The sequence below is a fragment of the Eriocheir sinensis genome, chromosome 58 (assembly GCF_024679095.1).
Source record: "Eriocheir sinensis breed Jianghai 21 chromosome 58, ASM2467909v1, whole genome shotgun sequence".
NCBI classification, from domain to species: domain Eukaryota; kingdom Metazoa; phylum Arthropoda; class Malacostraca; order Decapoda; family Varunidae; genus Eriocheir; species Eriocheir sinensis.
The window spans coordinates 8,274,042-8,299,520 of NC_066566.1; the positions used below are offsets into that span (position 1 = coordinate 8,274,042).

General features: G+C 45.0%; 1 protein-coding gene across 3 annotated transcripts in view; it reads right to left on the reverse strand.

Annotated features, from left to right (window-relative positions):
- LOC126985115 (orexin/Hypocretin receptor type 1-like) overlaps positions 1-18,670 on the reverse strand; it is a 200,619-nt gene extending 181,949 nt beyond the window's left edge. For 2 of the 3 annotated variants that reach the window (XM_050839581.1, XM_050839579.1), the window contains exon 1: positions 2,085-2,324. The gene's annotated coding sequence lies outside the window, so the exon portion shown is untranslated. Of the gene's footprint in view, positions 1-2,084; positions 2,325-17,214 lie in introns of those variants that run through there. The other variant, XM_050839580.1, reaches the window with a different exon arrangement.
- Between the last annotated feature and the right edge of the window lie 6,809 nt (positions 18,671-25,479).

Here is a 25,479-nt window from a genome sequence, read left to right on the forward strand (position 1 = left end):
ACTTCCGCGACATAGGTGGGTGTAGATTAATGACGAAGGAAATAGCATACGAGGTTACAAGTTGTTTGGCCTTTACGTGGCTCGGTATAGTTGAGCAGTTTGAGTGACACGATCCGGGTTTTCTCCTTCTGCCGGTCGAGTGGCTGGGCTAAGAGAGATGATGGGATAACTACTTGAACAGTTCCACGAGTATGAAAAAAAAAATAACAACCCTTAGTATATTCCTGGTTACCTGCGCCCAAATACCGTGCCAATGCAGCCAAATTAAATGCAGCTGGGTAGAGTTGAGTGTCTGAATAGGGGACAAAGGGGGTGGCGGAAGGGTGGAGAGCGAAGGGGGTGGTGGAGTGGTGGGAAGCGAAGGGGAATTAGCAGAGGAGTGGGGAGCGAGGGAGTGAAGGAAGGGTGGGGAGCGAAGGGGTTAGCAGAGGGGTGGGGAGCGAGGGGGTGGAGGAGGGGTGGGGAATGAACAGGACAGAAGATAAATATGGAGTCACTACGCGCCTGCAATATTGCCCGCACGAGAATAATAACCTTTCCAAGATTTCACATACTGTTGTACTTCTCTAGTTTTACCGGCGCATCATACATATACTGCGTCTGTAAGTGATGATAAGAAACAGCAGATATTACTCCTCTTCAAGAAACTTAAAACACCTGGTAGTGGGGAGGGCTATGAGGACCAGGGATATTGTGGGGTAAAAGCAGCTATTGCAACGATGCTGTCTACCTGAAATGAAGCGTTTCTGTGCTCTACTTACCGGCGAAAATATATATTTTCTAAATAAATCACCCTGGGATGGCGGCGCTGTGGGGCAGCGCCATTTTGATGGATGCCAATAAGTCATCAGTGCGCTTGCTCAATAAAGGCAGGTAACCTCTCTGTTAATAAGGGATCGAGTGTTAAAGCAAAATCGAGTTTTAAATGTAAGAGATTCCGGAGTTCAAGCAGTTGGTTTTAGAGGCTTTTATATTGGTTTCATATGTGTGACTCTTATATATAGGGGTCGTGGTCAAGTTGTTGTTCTTTCACCTTGTACTGGAGTTCAGAGATGGCGGACACATGTGGTGGATGCTACTGGAACTTGCTTGAATTGGGGAGGATTTTTGAGGACAAAGAGAAAACTTTAAGACTTTTTGTGCGGCCACAAATGTGACAGTGACCTCCATATTAAAGAATATTTCGTAGTATTGTACCATATGTAATTGTTGATTGTTGAATCTCACCTCCCGCCTCGGTGAGTATTGCATGATTATTGTCCTCCATTATAAATGAAACTTGACATTTCCCTAGAGTTGCTCTACTTCTAGGGTCTTCTTCCCTAGGAGGTTATAATGTGGGGGGGTACAGGGGGGCAAGGGGGGTCGGGGGGGGCGAATCCCCCCCCGTTAGAGGTTAGGTTATATAAAGTTCGGTTGGGGTAGTCTAAATATGCTCCCCCACCCCCCAAAAAACGATTTCCCACGGGTCCCCCAAGATCGTTTGGGGAAGGGGATTAGGCCTTTTTCTTTACTTTTAAGTACTTGCGCCTTCATATTATGGTTGAGGGACATGTATTTCGTCCCTTAACTATACTATGGAGACGTAATATCGTATTTTGGAGGCGCGGAGTGACTCTCCACAATTACCTTTTACCAATTTTCTTTTTCTTTACCGGCAGGGAAGGAAATGAGCGGTATTGCCTTTCCGTCTCCTTCACACTGAGGGACCTGATACAGTGCTGCCCCCTTCAAAGTTCAACTTAGAGTTTCCCATTATTCTACTCATTCAATTTTCTTGCTTCAGACTTTCTCCAATTAATGATTTCCACACTCACGAAACCACACCTCAGTCTGAACAAGTGCTGAGCCGCATCCTTGAAAAATATATTCCAGATAGAAATGACTTTCTTATTCTTCTGCCGTCATGGCCACTCGTTACAAACAACAGAAAAAAAACTACCCAAACTTCCTATTCTACCCGTCACCAGACGTGCCTATCCTGCGTACACGATACCCAAGTCCACCTTCCACTCCAGTAAGCATGAATCGGGACGCGCAAATGTGCGATCGTAATGAAAACTGAAGAAAAAGGCAAAACTAACCTGCATCATGTAAGGTGAACGGCGGGAGGCAGAGAATATCATGGGAAGGGACGCCGCCTGTCTTCCTCTATTTTCTTCCGTTTTAGAACCATTCCAAGGGTGAGGCGGCCATTGCCGTTAACACGCTAGCTGCTGCGATTCTGTGTCCTTAGGGAACGCCACATAAGGTTTACATAAAGCTCAGTTCATCGCCAGCTTCCACAAAACCATCGTCCATCACTCAAATCAAGGCTACGTGACTACCGCTACCTCGCCCTCCGCTGGCCCCTGGAGAACGGAGAGGGTGGATAGAGAGGAGAGGGGAGAAGGGAGGAGCTACAGCTATGATGGATACCAAGATTTACTACTGAAATATCTCATTGCCGACTTCTTTACTTTTTCTGGTGTGTTAACAGGTAATTATCATGTATATAATTATAAATACTAAAAAAATGGATGAACTGTTGTGAAACTTGTCTGAAACAGACGAAACTCCATACAATTATTTTAACGTGTGTTGACACGTGGCACCCATGGAGAGAGAGAGTCACTGAACCCTCGCTTCGAACCGTCAGGAAGCAATTGGATCATACGAAGGGTCCTGATGCGGATCTTATCCACGCCTAATTACTCAAAGGTCATGTGTGGTGCCACCAGGAAGGCTCAAGCAAGATTATTTGGGTAACTTTCATTCAAACTGTTCCTCCTCGCTGACCACTAAATAACAGCGGTAGTCTGCTTCGCACGACCACGACAGAACACGAGCACGAGGGGAGGCATGAACGACTAAGTGCGAAGAAGACATACGTGCGGGATATAAACGGGAGGAAGCCGAACTCTCCGGAAAAGTCGTGTATTTACATGTGATACCAAAGACATCGTCTATAGGCTGACGAAATAACTCATTGTCATAGGGTATAGTGAATCACGTAAATGCAGTAAGAGTGGGCCATATGAATGGGTGACTATGCCAGTTTGTAATGTACGTATAGGGCAGTGGATCCAAACCCAAGGCCGCGACCCAAATGAGGGTCGCGAGAGTGTTTCTGACTCGCTGAAGGGTCTTAGAAAAAAGGCATATTTATAATCATATCGTACAATAAAGACCGATATTTTAAATCACAGTTAGGACAAATTTGGATTCTTCAGTAATTTTCAGTACACCATCAATAGGACAGCATGAAGATTCTCCTAAACAAATACCAACAAAAGTAACGTTGTAATAAGGCACCCACACACGTACAGTGCGGCACGTCATAGGAATAGCATTCACTATACTACTCGTTCGTCGAGCAGACAGCGAGGAGGCGGGGGATAAAATCATAAGTATTTGAAAGTATAACATATAAAAATGATTAGAAATAATTACTTCATCATATTCGCACAATTAGGGTCGCCAGGCCACGGCAAGACTGTATTTAGGGTTGCAACCAGAAAAGTTTCGGAACCGCTGGTAAAGGTTAACTACGGTATGTAGTAACTTATATGCGTATAATATGTATGTGGTGTGTGTGTGTGTGTGAGAGAGAGAGAGAGAGAGAGAGAGAGAGAGAGAGAGAGAGAGAGAGAGAGAGAGAATGTAGTACATAGATGTTCTGAGCAGTGTGACAGTGGCTGAGTGGTTAGCGTGTCGGCGCCTCGTCCAGGAGGACGCGGGTTCGAATCATGCACGCCGCCACAGCTAGGATTTTTCAGTCACCGCCGATTGGCCTATAGTCGGTTCAGCCGAGTCTGAAGTGAGCATTATCGCGCAGCGGCAACCTGCAGCCACACGGCGTGTCCGATTTCGTGAATACTGTACGTACGCTAACCTAGGCATAGTAAACAGTCGCCAGTGTCAATAGTATGCAGGCAGCAATAACAAATACCGTTATTTAAAGTCGATTATGAGTTTTAAAAAAAATTAGTAATGTCACAAATATCTATTTTGTTAATTTACAAGATCGCTGATTATGATTATTAAACAGCCTTGGAGCTGTCCATCATCGAAAAAATTTGCAGGCTTTATATAATAAAACAGCTGTTAGCGACATCACTAATGTTTTTTTAAACTCAAAATCGACTATAATTGACGGGATTTGTTATTGCTGCCTGCATATTATTCACACTGGCGACTGTTTACTATGCGTAGACTAGCATACAGTATCCACGAAATCGGACACACCGTGTGGCAGCAGGTTGTCGTTGCGCGATAATGCACACTTTAAACTTGGGTGAATCGACTATATTCGCCGCGTGATGGACGACGCGGGTTCGAATCCTCACGCTACCACTCGGATTTTTTGGTCACCGCCGAGTGGCTTAAAACTACCCACATGCTGTCCTGAAGACCACCCATCAACCCGGACTCTAGAGGAAGCCGTCCAAGCGAATCTATAAACACTCGCCTGCGCCAGAACAGGCTGGGCCGACCATCAGGCCCCACCTGAAGAAGCCTTGGGCCGACCATCAGGCCCCACTGGAAGATGCCTACCGGCGCAATAGGCAACAACGTAAAAAAAAAAAAAAAAAAAAAAGACTACTCACATGCAGATCACCTGTCACCTGACTCTAGATCTCTCTTTAATTAAAGAGAGGCTCAAAGATGATCGGGAGCATGAGCCAAGCAAGATGGTACCACTTTGAACACTTGCCAGCTCCATAACGGGCTGGGGCCAACCATCTGGGCCCACCAAGAAAGCCCACCGCCGCCATTGGCCGAAACATAAAAAAAAAAGCAGCAACAACAAAAAGACCATGATCCAGACTACTCTAAACTTAAGTGAAGTTATATCAAATCACACGCTACCAAGACTGCATTTCTACTCAGCAGCATATTAAGGTGAGGGAAGTTGTGGTCGAGCTTGTTTTTATGAATCAGTCTTGTTGAATTGAGCAACTGAAGGTGGGAGCTTATTCTTCTCGCTCTACAACGTTAAAGAAAAAAAAGTTGGTGCAGTCTGATTTTATTTGTGTCCACAAAAGTTTTGTGCCATTATTTCTCGTTCGAAACGTGTCATCGATCAGAAACAATTTTGATTTGTCCACAGTCGTAAAACCATTGGGAATTTTGAAACATTCGGTCAGTTTTCCTCGGAGGCAACGTTTCTCAGAGATGACATATTTAAAGATGAAAGCCTGTCATCGCGAGGTTTGTTGCCCAAAGAGAAGATCATCTTTGTTGTTCTGCATTTAACACTTTCAAATTCAGCATGGTGGGGAGACCAAAACAGAGAGAGAACCTCTTATAAAATGTCAGTAGGTTCTAAAAACAGTATATTTTGTTACGGATGCCATGTTGTGAATCCTTAATTAGTGGGTGACTTTCAAGGTTTCATACAATTATTTTATCTAATTATGCTCTCGATTAGCTTACCCACTACTGAAGTTAGACTAATGGCTTCCAGGCCGAAGGGACTATGGCTTTTCGCCCGGATATGTTAAATATGGATGTGGGAGAGGAGAGTATTTCGCTTTTTGTTTCTTTGGCTGTCTGGTCCCGGACTTTTATTTGTTAATATATTTGTTTTAAGGGATTAGAGTGCACAAAAGACTTCATCGGTATTGGCAGTATTGAGAACCGAGGAAAAATATTTATTCGACAAATTCGCAATATGTTGGTTTTCAGTTCACCCAGTCAATCACAGTCGGTCGGTCAGCCAATGAGATAGGTAGATAGATAGATAGATAAATATAGATAGATAGCCATATTGATGGGGAGAGAAAGTGTGTGTGTGTGTGTGTGTGTGTGTGTGTGTGTGTGTGTGTGTGTGTGTGTGTGTGTGTGTGTGTGTGTGTCTGCGAGCAGGTTTTGTCCTTCAACTATATTCCGGTATGACATCAAATTACTAGAGAGTACAACGGCGTGCCATGAATGAAAATAATGCAGTCATTGACATCGCAGACGTATGAATACGACTAAACAAACTCAAATTCTTTAGACTGAAAAATTAAAAAAAAACTAAGAAGGGATTTTATGCAGGTCTTCAAATACCATGAGAACAAAATTGGCCACTCAGCGATAATTAAACTCCAAACTGATCTGAGAAATAGAAGTAACAATTTACCATTACAAAGTAGGCGTATATTGGTAGTTTCTTTTCTCAAACCAAATACTCCGCCAGTGAAATAAACTTCCAATATAAGCAATTGGTGCAAAAACGTTCAGCGTCTTTAAGAATCACATTGACAGCTATTTCGTTGCGAGAGATTGTACTGATCGATAATATGTATGCGCTCAGAGAATGATTTACAGTGTTCTGCAGGTCACTGAAGTTGAGATGCCTGACTTGACGAGCAGCCTAAGTCACCAACACGGGAAATTATGTAATAGGACAACAGGCTTCCTTTTGCATGCTATTCATGCTTTAATGTCTCCTCTTCCTCCTCTTCCTTCTCTCTCTCCGTCTCATCCCCCCGAACAAAATTATGTACTGGAAAACTCTGCCCCTTGATGAAATTAGAAAGGGATTTGCAGGGAACGTAAAATAATGGGGAGACAAAAGGAAAAAAATCTTATTGGATGAAAATCAGATTCTTTTTTTCCTTTCTTACCAGTGATAGGGTTTTAAGGTTAAGTAATACAAAGTCGCCGGCCTTTTCTTCACACTGAAGCGCCGATTGGATTGAGTCCTGCGAAAATGATCAAACTTTTTCCAATTAAACTAAGCTTTTCAGTTCGTGGCGTAAGGTAGAATATACAAAAGAGAGAGAGAGAGAGAGAGAGAGAGAGAGAGAGAGAGAGAGAGAGAGAGAGAGAGAGAGAATATATATATATATATGTGTGTGTGTGTGTGTGTGTGTGTGTGTGTGTGTGTGTGTGTGTTCTCACGTACGTGTGTTATTTGTTTGTTTGCTTGTGTGTGTGTGTGTGAGAGAGAAAGTATGCATCATATTCAAAGAGAAGGGAGGTAGAAGGGAAGGAACGAGTGAGTGAGTGAGTGTGAGGGTGCAGCAGATAAGTAGCAGACAACCCACCGAGAGAAGGGAGTAGGGAAGGACGTACGGAACAAAGGGAAGGGGCAGGGAGGGAGGCTGCAGCAGGTAGTGACACAACCTTTACCGCCCACATGGAGAGACATAACCCGCTCCCTTTGATTCTCCGAGGCAGGGGCAGCCAAGCGAACTTATGAACACTTGAAGGGGAGGTAGAGAGTCCCATTGCAGTCTCCTTGGTAACAATGGTCTGGCAGCATTGATCTAGAGCAGCGGATGTTGATGACTTATCGACGGAAATGATGTGAGCTGAAAACATTTTATACATTTTTCAAACTCTGGGATGACGATCTTTCTTAGGGTATAATGTACGCTAGCACCATGAAACTTTACACCGAAGTAATTAACAGTGTGCGGCTTATCATTGTAATAGAAGGGAGCTTGAAGGATTTTCTTAAGGGATATGATAATGCCGAGGCAATAATATACGTACGTTGCTACCTAAGCCTTCCACAGCCATTTCCACTTTCCTCGCTCTATGAACAGTTTCATTCGAAGTATTAGTTTTTTTTTTGTGTGTGGCTATTTTTTCTTCTTTTTGCAATATTCTCGTCAGCAGTAGTGTATACGCATGTTAGTCTATCTCGGTGCCGGACAATCTGTTGTATGTCTTTGTCTTCCTGTGCTACTCCTACCCAGGCCAATTTTCTATGATCCTCTAGTAATAAAAAGCAACATCAAATATCGTTATTTAAGACACTAAATAGGGTATAATTTCCTTTAACGAAATAACATTTATTGAGGCACTAATTATCAACGTAAGTAATAATATAACAATCACGCCAAATCATAATGAAATACTTTCAGAATCTCAGGCAAGTTTTCGATAGAAAACAGCCTCCAATTCCAAAATACATACGAGGTCAATGGCAGTGGATGAAGATATACAAGAAGTGTTCGATTCAATGATACACACGAAATAAGAGCGAACCAAAATCGACCGCCTTGGAGACACGCCCAACATACTAGACCTCAAATTCTCACAGCAATGCATTGACGCAGCAAATAAAGCGAACAGAATGCTAGTCTTCATTAAGAGAAACTTTTTACAAAAAAATAAATATGTAATACTCCCGTTTTACAATAGTTTAGTCTGACCCCACTTGGAATATGCGGTACAGTTTTGGTTTCCCCACCTGGCAAAGGACATTGCTAAATTATGTGTTCAACGTCGGGCATCAAAAATGATCTCTTCCTTGCGCAACAAACCTTACGACGAAAGGCTCTCAACTCTTAACTTGTTCTCTTTTGAGAAACCTCGCCTCCGAGGAAAACTGATCGAATGTTTTAAAATACTTAATGGCTAACACGAATGTGGACAAATCAAAATTGTTTATGATTGATGACACTTTGCGAACGAGAAATAATGGCACAAAACTTAGGTGTAAACAAGTAAATTTAGACTGCACCAAATTTCTCTTCACCAACGTTGTAGTGCGAGAATGGAATAAGCTCCCACCTTCAGTGGTCCAGTGCAACACGATTGACTACTTTAAAACAAGCTCGACTGACGCTTCCTTTAAGTTAACATCTCCTAAAGTAGAAATGCAAGGTTTGAGAGCCATCTGAATAATATAAAATCACTTAGGTTTAAGGACAGAATACCTAGTCTGTGTGTTCTGAATTTCTATTTCTATTTCATCAATGATCTTCTTTCCATAACAAAATGTCCTGTCCACTCATACGCCGACGACTCACTCTGCATTATTCAACTTCTTTCAATAGAAGACCATCACAACAGGAAGTACACGACTCCAGACTGGAGACTGCAGAACGCTTAACCTCAGACCTTGCTATCATTTCCGATTGGGGCAGAAGGAACCTTGTGTCCTTCAATGCCTAAAAAACTCAATTTCTCCACCTATCAACTCGACACAATCTTCCAAACACCTATCCCTATTCTTCGACAACACTCAGCTATCACCATCTTCAACACTAAACATCCTCGGTCAATCCTTAACTCAAAATCTCAACTGGAAACTTCATATCTCCTCTCTCGCTACATCAGCTTCCTCGAGGTTGGGCGTTCTGTATCGTCTCCGCCAGTTCTTCTCCCCCGCGCAGTTGCTATCCATATACAGGGGCCTTGTCCGCCCTCGTATGGAGTATGCATCTCACGTGTGGGGGGGCTCCACTCACACAACTCTTCTGGACAGAGTTGAGTCTAAGGCTCTTCGTCTCATCAGCTCTCCTCCTCCTACTGATAGTCTTCTACCTCTTAAATTCCACCGCGATGTTGCCTCTCTTTCTATCTTCTATTGATATATCCACGCTGACTGCTCTTCTGAACTTGCTAACTGCATGCCTCCCCCCCTCCCGCGGACCCGCTGCACGCGACTTTCTACTCATGCTCATCCCTATACTGTCCAAACCCCTTATGCAAGAGTTAACCAGCATCTTCACTCTTTCATCCCTCACGCTGGTAAACTCTGGAAGAATCTTCCTTCATCTGTATTTCCTCCTGTCTACGACTTGAACTCTTTCAAGAGAAGGGTATCAGGACACCTCTCCTCCCGAAATTGACCCCTCTTTCGGCCACCTCTTTTGATTATTTTTTAGGAGCAGCGAGTAGCGGGCTTTTTTTATTATTGTTTCCTTTTTTGTGTGCCCTTGAGCTGTCTCCTTTGTTGTAACAAAAAAAAATGTAAATCTCTCTCTCTCTCTCTCTCTCTCTCTCTCTCTCTCTCATTAACTATTTTCTCCTCACTCGATAACCATGAATGCAGTTGGAAAGTGAGGACCCTGAAAAACAGTTTTGTCTTCATAAAAGTTGCGTAAACATCTAAAAATATAAAATGTTTGTTGGGTGGCGATACAAGAGTCACGTTAGAAGCTTTTGAATACAATATCCAAGCAGTATCTTGCATGTCATTAAATAATATTTTCTGCTGAAAGATATCCCATTGTAATTGTTGAGTTCCCGGTTTGCAGAGGCACAGGCACCAAGTTAATATATTAATTCATAACGCTTTAACAGCATGCGTTGGTTTAAGATGCAGGTGGAGAGTCAAGAAGGACCATTAGGCGATGAAAGAAATAGGTAGCTTGCCGGATATTCATTTGCATCCTAAGACTGCATACCTCATAGAGTGGCGGATCTTGTCAACAAAATTCACATCACCGTAGCGCATGAACCACTACCTTTCCAGCTCACAATAGGTTAGAAGGTATCATCTTTTTTCTTTGTATGAAAATATGAGCAAAGTGTCTCATAAAGTGCTCCCTTTTGAGCGCATCATATATGAGAGCGGATCATCCCGCCGTTTACTTTGTCTCTTGAAAATATGAGCAACACGAAAGAAGCCACAACAAGCGAATGACTTACTTCTATAGCATCGGAAAGAAGGCCACTGGCTCGCGCTCGCACACGCACACACGCACACACGCCCGCGAGTACACACACACACACACACACACACACACACACACACACACACACACACACACACACACAGTCTTCCCGTGGAGCGGTAGTTAATCACTCAACTCACCTTCATACAGGTTCGTGTCTTGCTCAGGCATAAAAGTTTTATTTTCAGTATGGCCCATCTTAGGCATAATGGTGTCACGGTAGGCCTAGTCAGCGGGCGGGTTAATGGTGCTCCCTTTCCCTACTATCATTAACACGTTGTGCTCACTCTCTCAGCGTCGTTTTCAGCGTATTACACGAGAGGGTTCTTGAGTGATATATTTTTTTGAAAGTGTTGACTACTGAAGGGGAAGGCAGGTCAACGATTCCATCAGGTCAGCTAGTCAGCGCTAGATGCCGTGCTCTCATTATGTGTGTGTGTGTGTGTGTGTGTGTGTGTGTGTGTGTGTGTGTGCGTGCGTGCGTGCGTGCGTGCCTGCGTGCGTGCGTGCGAGCGTGCGTGCGTTCGTGCGTAGGATGAAAGTGCGTGCGTGCGTGTGAGTGCATTCATGCACAGTTTCGTAAAGGATGTTTTCATAATATTCAGGGAAACTTTTAGGAAAGTCTACGGAGGTTTAGCCTTTTTTCATGAATCTATGCCATTATTTTCCACAATTGTCTTTCCAGCGACTCATTAAGATTTCCAATGATTAGATTATAATGAGCAGGTCCTCTGGTCATAATTGGCTGAAATTAGCAAAATTTGGCAACATCCTCATCGCTGTAGCTACATGTTGGGGCGTGCGCTTGGATATCGTGAGTTTGTACATTTCCTTTAATTTGAATTGTAGTGATGTCACGTGCTCTTTTTTACTAAAGAATTAAACCAAATTGTTTTCTAGACATTTGTGAATTAAAAATCCTACTCCATATTCCTGCTTGCTGCTGTCGGCCTTGCTGATGACAGGCTGAGACGCATCCCATACCTGAGTGTGGTGCACCGTGGCCACCACCTCCTCAAGACAACTCACGCTTTCCTTCTTTACATTCTTCTGTCCTTTCTATGTTTCTCAGATATAATATGATACGTTAACTTAATTGTTACAGTACTATTGATGGTGGCAATAATAGTAGGATGGCTTGAGGACACATGTAAAGTTTAATTTCATAAAATAATACAGCTGTATACTTTGTTCTAGTAGAATTGTCTGTTTTGTTGTATATTACTGAGGTTAGCAGGAGTAGTGTCTAGGGTAGGCGGTGGCTGAACTGGTAGCGTACTGGGCCCACATTCACCGCGTGATGGACGACGCGGGTTCGAATCCCCACGCTACCTCGGATTTTTCAGTCACCGCCGAGTGGCTTAAAACTACCCACATGCTGTCCTGAAGACCACCCATCAACCCGGACTCTAGAGAAAGCCGTCCAAGCGAATCAAGAACGAGTTCCGGGGGGCAGCATGAGCCAATGCAAGATGGCGCCACTATAAACACTCGCCTGCGCCAGAACGGGCTGAGCCGACCATCAGGCCCCACCTGGAAGAAGCCTTGGGCCGACCATCAGGCCCCACCGGGAGGATGCCTACCGGCGCAATAGGCAGCAACGTAAAAAAAAAAAAAAAAAAAAAAAAAAAGTGTGGCAACCAGGTGATTGGTATAGTTATAGTCGGTATCACGAAACCTGGCGAGATTTATTTATTTATTATTTTTTTTTCTATGGAAGGGACTCGCGGACTTGGCATCATTGCATGGGTGATGGTCTCGCGCAATCTAAAGTTCTTCTAAAATGCAGCAAATTGAGTTCGTACTCCACCAAAACTCTTTCTGATCATACTGATAAAAATTTATTCAACGACATCTTTATTATACAATGTGTGTGTCTGAAACACGCTTTTGCTGCACCTTAGAATCGGACAATGAATGGCGCAGCGACCGTCACCCAGGTAATGATGCCAAGTCCGCGAGCCCCTCCCTAAAGATTTTCCGTGCCAGGTTACGGACACCTGCAGACTGTTTCACGTTAAAGGCGGCGAGACAACGCCGACAGAGGTGAGACCCAACTGTTAGTGATGGTCTGTTTGGTTGTCTTATTCTTTAAAGTAAGAGAGCGGAAAGGAAGAGAAAGGAAAGGAAGGGCGGGAAGGGAAGGAAAGGGATAAGAAGGGCTAGGATAAAAGGGAAGGGATGAGAAGGGAAGGAAAGGGATGGGCATGGAAGAGAAGGGAAGGGAAGGAATGCGAAAGGAAGAAAAGGAAAAGAAAGGAAGGAAAGGAAAGGAAAGGGAGGGGAAGGAAAGGGAAGGGAAGGGGAAAAAGAGGGGAAGGATGGCAAGCAAGAAGGGAGGGGAAAAAGGAGTTTGAGGAAATTTAAAGATACATTTTAACTCAATCAACATTCGTTTACAACCAAATTTGAGGGTTTATTTGTCACAAAACAGTGACGTTATTTATAAAATGCAAATTTAATGATAATTTCAGTGCAAAAAATGGAGAAAAGCGTAACAGATAACTCACCGCTGGTACATAGTCAACTTTTGTGAACGAAACAGAAAAAAAAGTAAAGTTAAGGGACATTCCTCAGACAACAAATACATACGAAGAGTCTCGACATGTAAACGGAGAAAATTAAGAAAAACGAAGGAGAGCGGCAGGGAGTGATGCCGGGTGGGTCCTGAAGATTTTGATTACAAATTTGTTGACAGGGGAACATCCATCATAATACATTCTGTAACTTTAACAATTTACAATCAACGCCTTCGCTGCCTCTTGCTATCTGCAGTGCGGTGTTTGTATGTTTCAGTTTATCTTGTTAGTTTCGCTATATCTGTTCGTCTGTTTCGTCTTTCTGTGTGTTTATCTGTCTGTTTGTCTCTCTTTCGCGCGCGCACACACACACACACACACACACACACACACACACACACACACGGCCCGGTAGCTCAGTGGATAGAGCGTCTGCCTCACAACCAGAAGGACCGGGGTTCAATTCCCCGCGCCGGGTGAAGATAAGTTGGGTTTATCTTCTTTCACGTGTAGCCCCTGTTCACCTAGCAGTGAGTAGGTACGCGACGTAAGGCAAGGAGTTGTGACCTCGTTGTCGCGGTGTGTTGTGTGTGAGTGGTCTCAGTCCTACCCAAAGATCGGTACTATGAGCTCTGTGCTCTTGCGTAGGGGAACGGCTGGCTGTCTCGAGAGAGACCCGCAGCAGACCAAGAGGTGAATTACACACACACACACACACACACACACACACACACACACACACACACACACACACACACAACCAGCATACGCTATAGGACCTGTACATCACCTTCATCCTCCCTCAAACTCCTCTACTCCTCCTCTGCTTGAGCATCCTCTATTAATAAGCACCGCCAAATAGGAAGAGTCCAAAAATGGGCTTGCAAGCATATTCTGGGCACCGCATACACCACCTACGAAAGCGTACTCGCCCAGCTGAATCTGCCCACCCTTCAGGACTGGTATTATTTAAATCTTACGAAATTCAGTAAGTCTCTCCTCCGCGATCCACGGCAACGACACCCACTGCCACCCTCACTCCCTCCCTCCACCCGACCCACTCGACACCACAACATTAGCTCCGATCAAAGCGCACAGCAACAGGTACAAGCTCAGCTCAGCCCCTGTGACTAACGCCTAAACGGTCACATGACCTCACACACACACACACACACACACACACACACACACACACACACACACACACCAAAATTCGCACCACCCTGTACGGGTTAGGCCCGCCTCGACACACTCCACTCCACTCCCCGCACACCCTTTCACACATTCCCACTATTCATTGCATTGTATTCCCCCATATTTCATATTTATATCGTGTAGATTTTTATCCTAATGACTGCAAGCAATGAATAAACCATATATTATTATTATTATTATTATTATTATTATTATTATTATTATTATTATTATTATTATTATTACACACAAAAACTATGTAACACCTTATATCATCATCATCCAGCACCATTACCGTAACGCTGTCGCCCTCCAATATTATATTCTCTCCTTCCTTAGAATCTGTAGGCCTCTAATTATAGATTAAAATCTCGACAAAAAGAAGAAGTGTTAGACATCCATTTAGTTGTATTCTACACTCCCCGTGGAAGACTCTTATGACGAAGTTTCATCATATAATCAGATTTGTTTCCAGTCCTTTGCAAAAGCTCACCTTTCCACAGGCTCCGTTCACCCCACACCTTAAGTAAGTTCCTCTGGCTTCCGTTTACTCTACCCATTACCTTTTTAACACCCTCTCTTGTAGCAGTAACCCCTACAAATAGCCGTGTGCTCTTCTCCCCGGTGACAACTGAAAATGAGCACTACAGCGCAGCCTCGTGTTTTCGTTCGACCTATGTCTCCTGTGCCATCTAAGCATTTTCATTGTCGCGTCCGTGTATTGTTGCGTCTCCACTGTTTGTCTTTCTTGTTACTTGTTTATCCTCAACTGTCTGTCCTCGTCCTTCTATTGTTAACTTATACATATTGTTCCACACATACACCAACACTTCAATGTCACTTACACTACACAACATTCATATACACGCATACACACACAAACACCTTTTCTATGTGTTTTGTTTATCCCTATGACCTGTTTGTATTTTTGCCAACAAAGCAACCCTGACGGATATTGCCTTTCTGTATCCGTGAAACAATTAGCAGTTAAAACACTCAATACCACCAACACTCTAACCATTTCACAAACCAGTCACGAACACAGATTTTCTAATCCCTCCAAATTCTCCTAATCCACACACAACACCACCTACTAGTCCACTCCACATCACTAATAGCCTTATACAGTTCCTTTGGCTTCCTTTTAAAGTCTCCATTACCTTTATAAACCCTTTTTAATCATTTCGTAATCCATTCACGAACTTAAGCCTTATAATCTCTCCGTCCACCAGCATCCACACACAACATCATCCACTAAGCCAATCCAGCTCCACTTATACCCTTATTCAGTTCCTCTAGCCCAGCCCAAATTGTCGTACTCTGAACATGACATTTATCATTTTTAGGCTCAAAGACTCCCGCAACCACACAAACAACGACAGAATATTAAAGTTAGCGTTAAAACTGTTATTTATTGATGCTGTTTTGTGTTTTTTGCTATAGTTATCGGTCAGAAACTACGACAATGCAATGCGATGAGTACGACAATTTGCCAACGCTGCGAGTCTAGCCTCTTTTTATTTTCACCATTATCGTTTCTCAACACTTTCTGACTATTTCCTAAACCATTCACGAGAGCAAATTTTCTAATCCATCATCCAGCATCCACACACAGCCTCATCCACCAACCTATTCCAGATCCACTTATACCCTTATTCAGTTCCTCGGCCTCTTTATTTTCCCCATTATCGTTTCTCAACACTTTCTGACTATTTCCTAAACCATTCACGAGAGCAAATTTTCTAATCTATCCATCATTCACCATTCACACACAGCCTCATCCACCAACCTATTCCAGATCCCCTTCCCCTCCACATTCGCACCCACAAAGAGCCGCTATTGACGAGACCAACGCGCTAATGAACGAACAAATAGCCGGGAATTTATGGAAGGCAAACACACAGAACTGCGGGAGTGTGTGTGCGGGGGACAGCATGCCACACGTGCACGGGAAAATATATGGAGGAAAATAACAAAAAAAAAGGCGGTTTGAAGAGATAGGGTACACACACACACACACACACACACACACACACACACACACACACACACACACACACACACACACACACACACATTCCTCCCCTCTTTTAACTTCTTTCCTTTCCTTCCCTTTCTTCCCCTTCCCTTCCGTTCCCTATCATTCCCTTGCCTTCCCTTCCCTTCCTCTCCTTCCCTTCCCTTCCATTCCCTTCCCTTCCATTCCCTTCCCTTCCTTTCCTTTCCCATCTCTTCCTTTCCCTTCCCTTCCCTTCCCTTCTCTTCCCTTCCTTCCCTTTCCCTTTCCTTCCATTCCCTTCATTTCCTTTCCCATCCCTTCCTTTCCCTTCCCTTCCCTTCCCTTCCTTTCCCTTTCCTTCCATTCCCTTCCCTTCCATTCCCTTCCCTTCCTTTCCTTTCCCATCTCTTCCTTTCCCTTCCCTTCCCTTCCCTTCTCTTCCTTTCCCCTTTCCTTCCATTCCCTTCCCTTCCTTTCCTTTCCCATCCCTTCCTTTCCCTTCCCTTCCCTTCCCTTCCTTTCCCTTTCCTTCCATTCCCTTCCCTTCCATTCCCTTCCCTTCCTTTCCTTTCCCATCCCTTCCTTTCCCTTCCCTTCCCTTCTCTTCCCTTCCCTCCTTTTCTTTTTCTTCCCTTCCCTTCCCTCCCTTCCCTTCGTTTTCCCTTCCCCCCGCCCATTCACTCAGCACACAGCGGCGGGGTGTTTGTGTTGGTGTTCAAGTCGTGTTCGTGTTCCCTCTGCCCGCTGCTTGAAGGCCGTGAAGTCTGGGCGGGAGGGACTTTGAGGCAGCATTCCCACAAAATGATTTGATACTGTGACCAACATTTTTTAAGCAGTTTCTAGCCTTTAAAATACTCTTCCTACTTTTTTCCAGCACGATTTTGCTTCACTCACACAGGCTATTGTTTTACACTGGAACTTCGCATCACATTGCTAAAGCCTCCATTAACACATCACAGATCCACCTAAAATATCTTCCATTTGGTTGGGCTTTAAATACTCTTTCTAACATTCTTTCAGTTCCTAATAAATTCAAAGACGTTATAGTCTCTGGCAGGAACTCAGACACACCACCAGGCAGAGATACACAGTAGTACATGGAGTAGTTCCTTACCTGGGGAAGGGGCGTGGGGTTGAGGCCCGGCCCAAAGGTCAGACGGGGAGTCAAGGAAGGTGTGGGGCTCCTCACGCCACCTCACCTCGGCGCTCAATCAAACGTGCACGAACCTGATCACCGGCAGGGGAGCAACGTATCTGTGTGCAAGTGAGACGAGGGTGACAGCCATTACTAGAAGGCGTGAATGTCAGGGTTCACAGGAAGGGATAGAGGAGAGAGAAAAGAAGTCCTACATAATTAAGCATTACAATAGCCAATAGTACAAGATACTGCGTTGAAAATAAAATGAAGAAAGAGGGAGAGATCTGGAATAATATTAGGAATTATTGGGCCGCTAATGAAACACTGCAGCTTATACAGAGATCAAACGGAAAAAGCTGTACACTAAATATATTTGAAGGCACATAAGAAATGCTAAATTTCTTCATGAAAAAGAAGGAAAATGTAGGAAACTGGTGAAAATTTTGTTATATTTCTCACAACGGGAAGGGTTACGAGGAGACTTAGCTGAAGTTTATAAATGGATGAAAAGCTTAATAAGTAGATTTTAAAAGGGTTTTGATTGTAAAAAAAACAAAAAAAAAAAACGGGTAGGAAGCCGAGTAGGACACGCAGCAATGCTACCGTCTACCGTTCTATAGCTTTACTTTCTTGTCTATCTAAAGTTTTTGAGTCAATCCTTAACCGGAAGATTCAAAAGCACCTTTCCACTTCTGACCTTCTATCTGATCGCCAGTATGGTTTCCGCAAGGGGCGTTCTACTGGTGATTTCCTTGCCTTCCTAACTGACTCTTGGTCATCCTCTCAGCCGTTTCGGTGAAACCTTTGCTATTGCGCTGGACATATCAAAAGCTTTTGATAGGGTCTGGCACAAATCTTTGCTTTCCAAACTACCCTCCTACGGTTTCTATCCTTCTCTCTGTATCTTTATCTCCAGTTTCCTTTCTGACCGTTCTATTTCTGCTGTGGTAGACAGTCACTGTTCTTCCCCTAAACCTATTAACAGTGGTGTCCCACAGGGTTCTGTCCTATCTCCCACTCTCTTTCTGTTGTTCATTGATGATCTTCTTTCCAAAACGAACTGTCCTATCCATTCTTACGCCGATGACTCCACTCTGCATTACTCAACTTCTTTTAATAGAAGACCCACCCTACAGGAACTTAACGATTCAAGGCTGGAGGCAACAGAACGCTTAACCTCAGACCTTACTATTATTTCCGATTGGGGCAAGAGGAACCTGGTGTCCTTCAACGCCTCAAAAACACAGTTTCTCCACCTATCTACTCGACACAATCTTCCAAACAACTATCCACTATTCTTTGACAACACTCAGCTATCACCTTCCTCAACACTAAACATCCTCGGTCTATCCTTAACTCAAAATCTCAACTGGAAACTTCATATCTCATCTCTTACTAAATCAGCTAAAATAAAGATAAAAAGAGGAGAAACGATTGAAGGATGGAGGGGTGGAAAGAGAGGCAGGGAGGAGGGAATAAGGGTAAAGAGAGAGAGAGAGAGAGAGAGAGAGAGAGAGAGAGAGAGAGAGAGAGAGAGAGAGAGAGAGAGAGAGAGAGAGAGAGAGAGAGAGAGAGAGAGAGAGAAAAATAGGAAAAAAAACTACTTGTCAACTAAATAGAAAGTAGGACAATACATTGCATGAACAGAACAGAAATAAGAGAAAAAAAACATTGCTTTCAGACTACAGCCACGCCACGTAACGCAAGATGGAAAACAGAAGCAGGGCTACATAAAGAAGTAATTTCATGCAAGATGAAGCAAGACATGATGGGCCACTCAGGATGCTCCGGTACTCGCAGGATGATAAAGAGGCCGCGGATGTACTCGGCGATGTCGTCCCCGAGGTTGACGGTGCAGATGCCGGCGCCCTTGAACTGGTTCCCGAACAGCACCTGCAACGGGCCATCACAGTGATTAGATTGGGAGCGCCGGCGGCCTCAAGGGAGCCATCAGGTGACAGCTAAGTATGCTAATAGCTCCAGTTACCGTCACGCTCAGCTGTGCCCCAAACCTGTGAGGCCATTACACGGCCGTCAAGTACATTATCTTGATCCTGCAGCACTTGGCGCGGCGCCGCCACAGCACGTCGATGGGAACAACAGTGTTACGGGTCGGGCGTGTTGACACGGAACGCTACGTACTGTGTTGACTTAGACGGGTAGACAAATGACAGAAATGACACACACACACACACACACACACACACACACACACACACACACACACACACACACACACACACACACACACACACACACACACACACACACACTCACACACACACACACACGGAACTCCGTAGTGCAGTGCTTAGAACACTCGCCTCACAACCAATAGTTCCCTGAGTCGATTGCAGTGCGGAATGAAGCCGGATGGGTAGTTACGACCTAAGGCGCTCGTTGAGGGCGTGTTGTGAGCCAGAAATAGGACCTGTTCTTTAAGCAAATATAATATCTAAAGTATACATATTCGAGACATAAATGTAACAACAGTACCATCCACTGCGTACCATGCCATGTGTCATGTATCCTGTGTTCTATGCTACATACAATAACCTACATCCTGTAACTACGGTCCATTTCGTGTCCATTTCTCCAACTTACCAAAAACTTTCATAAACAGAAAGTGCCGCAACCTTGCTTTTTCTAATTCTTCCAGAGACTTCTGGCAACTAGACAAAAATATCTCCTCCAATTTCACTTCTTCATCTTTCCCTCCTCTCCTTAATCATGACGGCAGCACCGTCGTCTCTGAACGATTCTGGGCATATTCCTCCTACTCATCACCCTCTGGCTCCTTTATGCCTGTTATTAAAATTCTTAAGAATTATGTTTTCTATGCCCTCTCTGGCCTCAACCTCAGAAGGTTTTTGGGCCTGATGGAGTGCCTCCTATTGTCCTTAAAAACTGTGCTTCCGTGTTGACACCCTGCCTGGTCAAACTCTTTCGCCTCTGCCTGTTAACATCTGCCTTTCCTTCCTGCTAGAAGTACGCCTACATACAGCCTGTTCTTAAGAAGGGTGACCGTTCCAATCCCTCAAACTACCGTCCTATAGCTTTACTTTCCTGTCTTTCTAAAGCTTTTGAATCAATCCTTAACCGGATGATTTATAAGCATCTATCCACTTCTGACATTCTATCTGATCTCCAGTATGGGTTTCGCAAAGGGCGTTCTACTGATGATCTTCTTGTTTTCCTAACTGACTCTTGGTTATCCTCTCTTAGCCGTTTCGGTGAAACTTTTACTGTTGCGCTAAACATTTCGAAAGCATTCGACAAGGTCTGGCACAGGTTTTTGCTCTCTAAACTTTCCTCTTACGGTTTCAATCCCTCTCTCTGTACCTTCATTTCCAGTTTTCTTTCCGGCCGTTCTATCTCTGTTGTGGTAGACGGTCACTGTTCTTCCCTTAAACCTATCAACAGTGGTGTCCCATAGGGCTCCGTCCTATATCCCACTCTCTATTATTCACTGATAATCTTCTTTCAATAACAAACTGTCCTATTCACTCCTATGCTGATGACTCTACTCTGCATTACTCAACATCATTTAACAGAAGACCCTCCCCACAGGAATTACGTGATTCCAGGCCGGAGACTGCAAAACGCTTGACCTCAGACCTTACTCTTATTTCCGATTGGGGCAAAAGGAACATGGTGTCCTTTAAGCCTCAAAAACTCAGTATCTCCACCTATCAACTCGAAACAATCTTCCAAACACGTATCCCATATTCTTTGACAACACTCAGCTGTCACCTACTTCTACATTAAACATCCTCGGCCTATCCTTAACTCAAAATCTTGACTGGAAACTTCGCATCTCTTCTCTCGCTAAATCAGCTTCCTTGAGGTTGGGCGTTCTGTATCGTCTCCGCCAGTTCTTCTCCCCTGCACAGATGCTGTCCATATACAGGGGCCTTGTCCGTCCTCGTATGAAGTATGCATCTCATGTGTGGGGGGATTCACACACACAACTCTGTTAGACAGAGTGGAGTCAAAGGCTCTTCGTCTCATCAACTCTCCTCTTACTAGCAATTTTCTACATCTTAAATTCCGCCGCAATGTTGCATCATTTTATCTTCTATCGATATTTTCATGTGGACTGCTCTTCTGAACATGCTAACTGCGTGTCCCCCCCCCTCCCGCGGCCCCGCTGCACTCGACTATCTACTCTAGCTCATCACTATACTGTCCAAACCCCTTATGCAAGAGTTAACCAGCTTCTTCATTCTTTCATCCCTTCACTGGTAAACTTTGGAACAGCATTCCTTCGTCTGCATTTCCTCCTGCCTATGACTTGACCTTTTCAAGAGGAGAGTATCAAGACACCTCTCCACCCGAAATTGACCTCTCTTTTGGCCACTCTTGAGTTTTATTTTTTTCAAGGAGCAGCGTATATCGTTGTTTTTTTCTACACTTAATTGTGCCCTTGAGCTGCTTCCTTTCCTGTAAAAAAAAGTAACAAGTGTTCTGTGTCCTTTGGTCCGTACCCTATGCCCTGCGTCCAATGTCATGTGTCCTTTATCCTGTGCTACATGCCACATACCTCGTGCCGTGTCTCGTGCCATGTCTCCTCGGGCCTTTGCCTCGTGTACTCAAAACCAGTAGGCAGAACACTTTTTTTCAAGTAACTGAATCATGTCGAAATGTCTATTGTGCTGGCATGCCGTATTAAACTAATGCAACCCACGTATAGCTAATTAAAATCTAAAACAATTTCTGCTATAGAATGGTATTGTACACAACTGCCCTGCTAGATATCGTTCCTGCTCCTTGTTAAGTCAAAAACATCCTTAGAAAACTCAATGGCCATAAGCAGCACTAGGCAATGAGCCAAGACAATATGATCGGTGGTTGCCTTGAAAGCTCATCCTTGGTGTTTGTGGTCAGACATATTCTATGAAATCACAGGGAATATTTTTTGCCGACACACAAACAAACAAACAAACAAATATAAGGGAAAATTTTCTAGCACAGTCTACAATCCTCAGTTCCCTTCCGCTGCTCCCTCGTGGAGATAAAAAGTCTTCCGGGTGACGGAGGGGAGAGGATGAGAAAAGGAAAAAATTCAAACACGAAACATTGCCACTGCACACAGTCAGGGGTGGAGGTGCAGCTGTTTTCTATCCACACACAGTCAGGGGTGGAGGTGCAGCTGTTTTCTATCCACACACAGTCAGGGGTGGAGGTGCAGCTGTTTTCTATCCACACACAGTCAGGGGTGGAGGTGCAGCTGTTTTCTATCCACACACAGTCAGGCGTGGAGGTGCAGCTGTTTTCTATCCACACACAGTCAGGGGTGAAGGTGCAGCTGTTTTCTATCCATACACAGTCAGGGGTGAAGGTGCAGCTGTTTTCTATCCACACACAGTCAGGGGTGAAGGTGCAGCTGTTTTCTATCCATACACAGTCAGGGGTGGAGGTGCAGCTGTTTTCTATCCACACACAGTCAGGGGTGAAGGTGCAGCTGTTTTCTATCCATACACAGTCAGGGGTGAAGGTGCAGCTGTTTTCTATCCACACACAGTCAGGGGTGTAGGTGCAGCTGTTTTCTATCCACACACAGTCAGGGGTGGAGGTGCAGCTGTTTTCTATCCATACACAGTCAGGGGGGGAGGTGCAGCTGTTTTCTATCCACACACAGTCAGGGGTGGAGGTGCAGCTGTTTTCTATCCACACACAGTCAGGCGTGGAGGTGCAGCTGTTTTCTATCCACACACAGTCAGGGGTGGAGGTGCAGCTGTTTTCTATCCACACACAGTCAGGGGTGGAGGTGCAGCTGTTTTCTATCCATACACAGTCAGGGGTGGAGGTGCAGCTGTTTTCTATCCATAAACAGTCAGAGGGGGAGGTGCAGCTGTTTTCTATCCACACACAGTCAGGGGTGGAGGTGCAGCTGTTTTCTATCCACACACAGTCAGGGGTGGAGGTGCAGCTGTTTTCTATCCACACACAGTCAGGGGTGGAGGTGCAGCTGTTTTCTATCCACACACAGTCAGGGGTGGAGGTGCAGCTGTTTTCTATCCACACACAGTCAGGGATGGAGGTGCAGCTGTTTTCTATCCATACACAGTCAGGGGTGGAGGTGCAGCTGTTTTCTATCCACACACAGTCAGGGGTGGAGGTGCAGCTGTTTTCTATCCATACACAGTCAGGGTTGGAGGCGCAGCTGTTTTCTATCCATACACAGTCAGGGGGGGAGGTGCAGCTGTTTTATATCCAGACACAGTCAGGGGTGGAGGTGCAGCTGTTTTCTATCCATAAACAGTCAGGGGTGGAGGTGCAGCTGTTTTCTATCCATACACAGTCAGGGGTGGAGGTGCAGCTGTTTTCTATCCATAAACAGTCAGGGGTGGAGGTGCAGCTGTTTTCTATCCACACACAGTCAGGGGTGGAGGTGCAGCTGTTTTCTATCTACACACAGTCAGGGGTGGAGGTGCAGCTGTTTTCTATCCATAAACAGTCAGTGGGAGGTGCAGCTGTTTTCATCCATACACAGTCAGGGGTGGAGGTGCAGCTGTTTTCATCCATACACAGTCAGGGGAGGTGCAGCTGTTTTCTATCCATACACAGTCAGGGGTGGAGGTGCAGCTGTTTTCTATCCACACAGTCAGGGGTGTGGAGGTGCAGCTGTTTTCTATCCACACACAGTCAGGGGTGGAGTGCAGCTGTTTTCATCTACACACAGTCAGGGTGGTGGTGCAGCTGTTTTCTATCCACACACAGTCAGGGGGGGAGGTGCAGCTGTTTTCTATCCATACACAGTCAGAGGGGGAGGTGCAGCTGTTTTCTATCCACACACAGTCAGGGATGGAGGTGCAGCTGTTTTCTATCCATACACAGTCAGGGGGGGAGGTGCAGCTGTTTTCTATCCATACACAGTCAGGGGTGGAGGTGCAGCTGTTTTCTATCCAAAAACAGTCAGGGGGAGGTGCAGCTGTTTTCTATCCATACACAGTCAGCGGGGGAGGTGCAGCTGTTTTCTATCCATACACAGTCAGAGGGGGAGGTGCAGCTGTTTTCTATCCATAAACAGTCAGGGGGGGAGGTGCAGCTGTTTTCTATCCAAACACAGTCAGGGGTGGTGGTGCAGCTGTTTTCTATACATAAACAGTCAGGGGGGGAGGTGCAGCTGTTTTCTATCCATACACAGTCAGAGGGGAGGTGCAGCTGTTTTCATCCACACACAGTCAGGGGAGGTGCAGCTGTATACTATCCATAAACAGTCAGGGGGGGAGGTGCAGCTGTTTTCTATCCATACACAGTCAGGGGTGGAGGTGCAGCTGTTTTCTATCCATAAACAGTCAGGGGTGGAGGTGCAGCTGTTTTCTATCCATACACAGTCAGGGGTGGAGGTGCAGCTGTTTTCTATCCATAAACAGTCAGGGGTGGAGGTGCAGCTGTTTTCTATCCACACACAGTCAGGGGTGGAGGTGCAGCTGTTTTCTATCCATACACAGTCAGGGGTGGAGGTGCAGCTGTTTTCTATCCACACACAGTCAGGGGTGGAGGTGCAGCTGTTTTCTATCCACACACAGTCAGGGGTGGAGGTGCAGCTGTTTTCTATCCACACACAGTCAGGGGGGGAGGTGCAGCTGTTTTCTATCCACACACAGTCAGGGATGGAGGTGCAGCTGTTTTCTATCTACACACAGTCAGGCGTGGAGGTGCAGCTGTTTTCTATCCACACACAGTCAGGCGTGGAGGTGCAGCTGTTTTCTATCTACACACAGTCAGGCGTGGAGGTGCAGCTGTTTTCTATCCACACACAGTCAGGGATGGAGGTGCAGCTGTTTTCTATCCACACACAGTCAGGCGTGGAGGTGCAGCTGTTTTCTATCTACACACAGTCAGGCGTGGAGGTGCAGCTGTTTTCTATTCACACACAGTCAGGCGTGGAAGTGCAGCTGTTTTCTATCCACACACAGTCAGGGGTGGAGGTGCAGCTGTTTTCTATCTACACACAGTCAGGCGTGAAGGTGCAGCTGTTTTCTATCCACACACAGTCAGGGGTGGAGGTGCAGCTGTTTTCTATCTACACACAGTCAGGCGTGAAGGTGCAGCTGTTTTCTATCCACACACAGTCAGGCGTGGAGGTGCAGCTGTTTTCTATCCACACACAGTCAGGCGTGGAGGTGCAGCTGTTTTCTATCCATAAACAGTCAGGGGTGGAGGTGCAGCTGTTTTCTATCCTTACACAGTCAGGGGTGGAGGTGCAGCTGTTTTCTATCCATAAACAGTCAG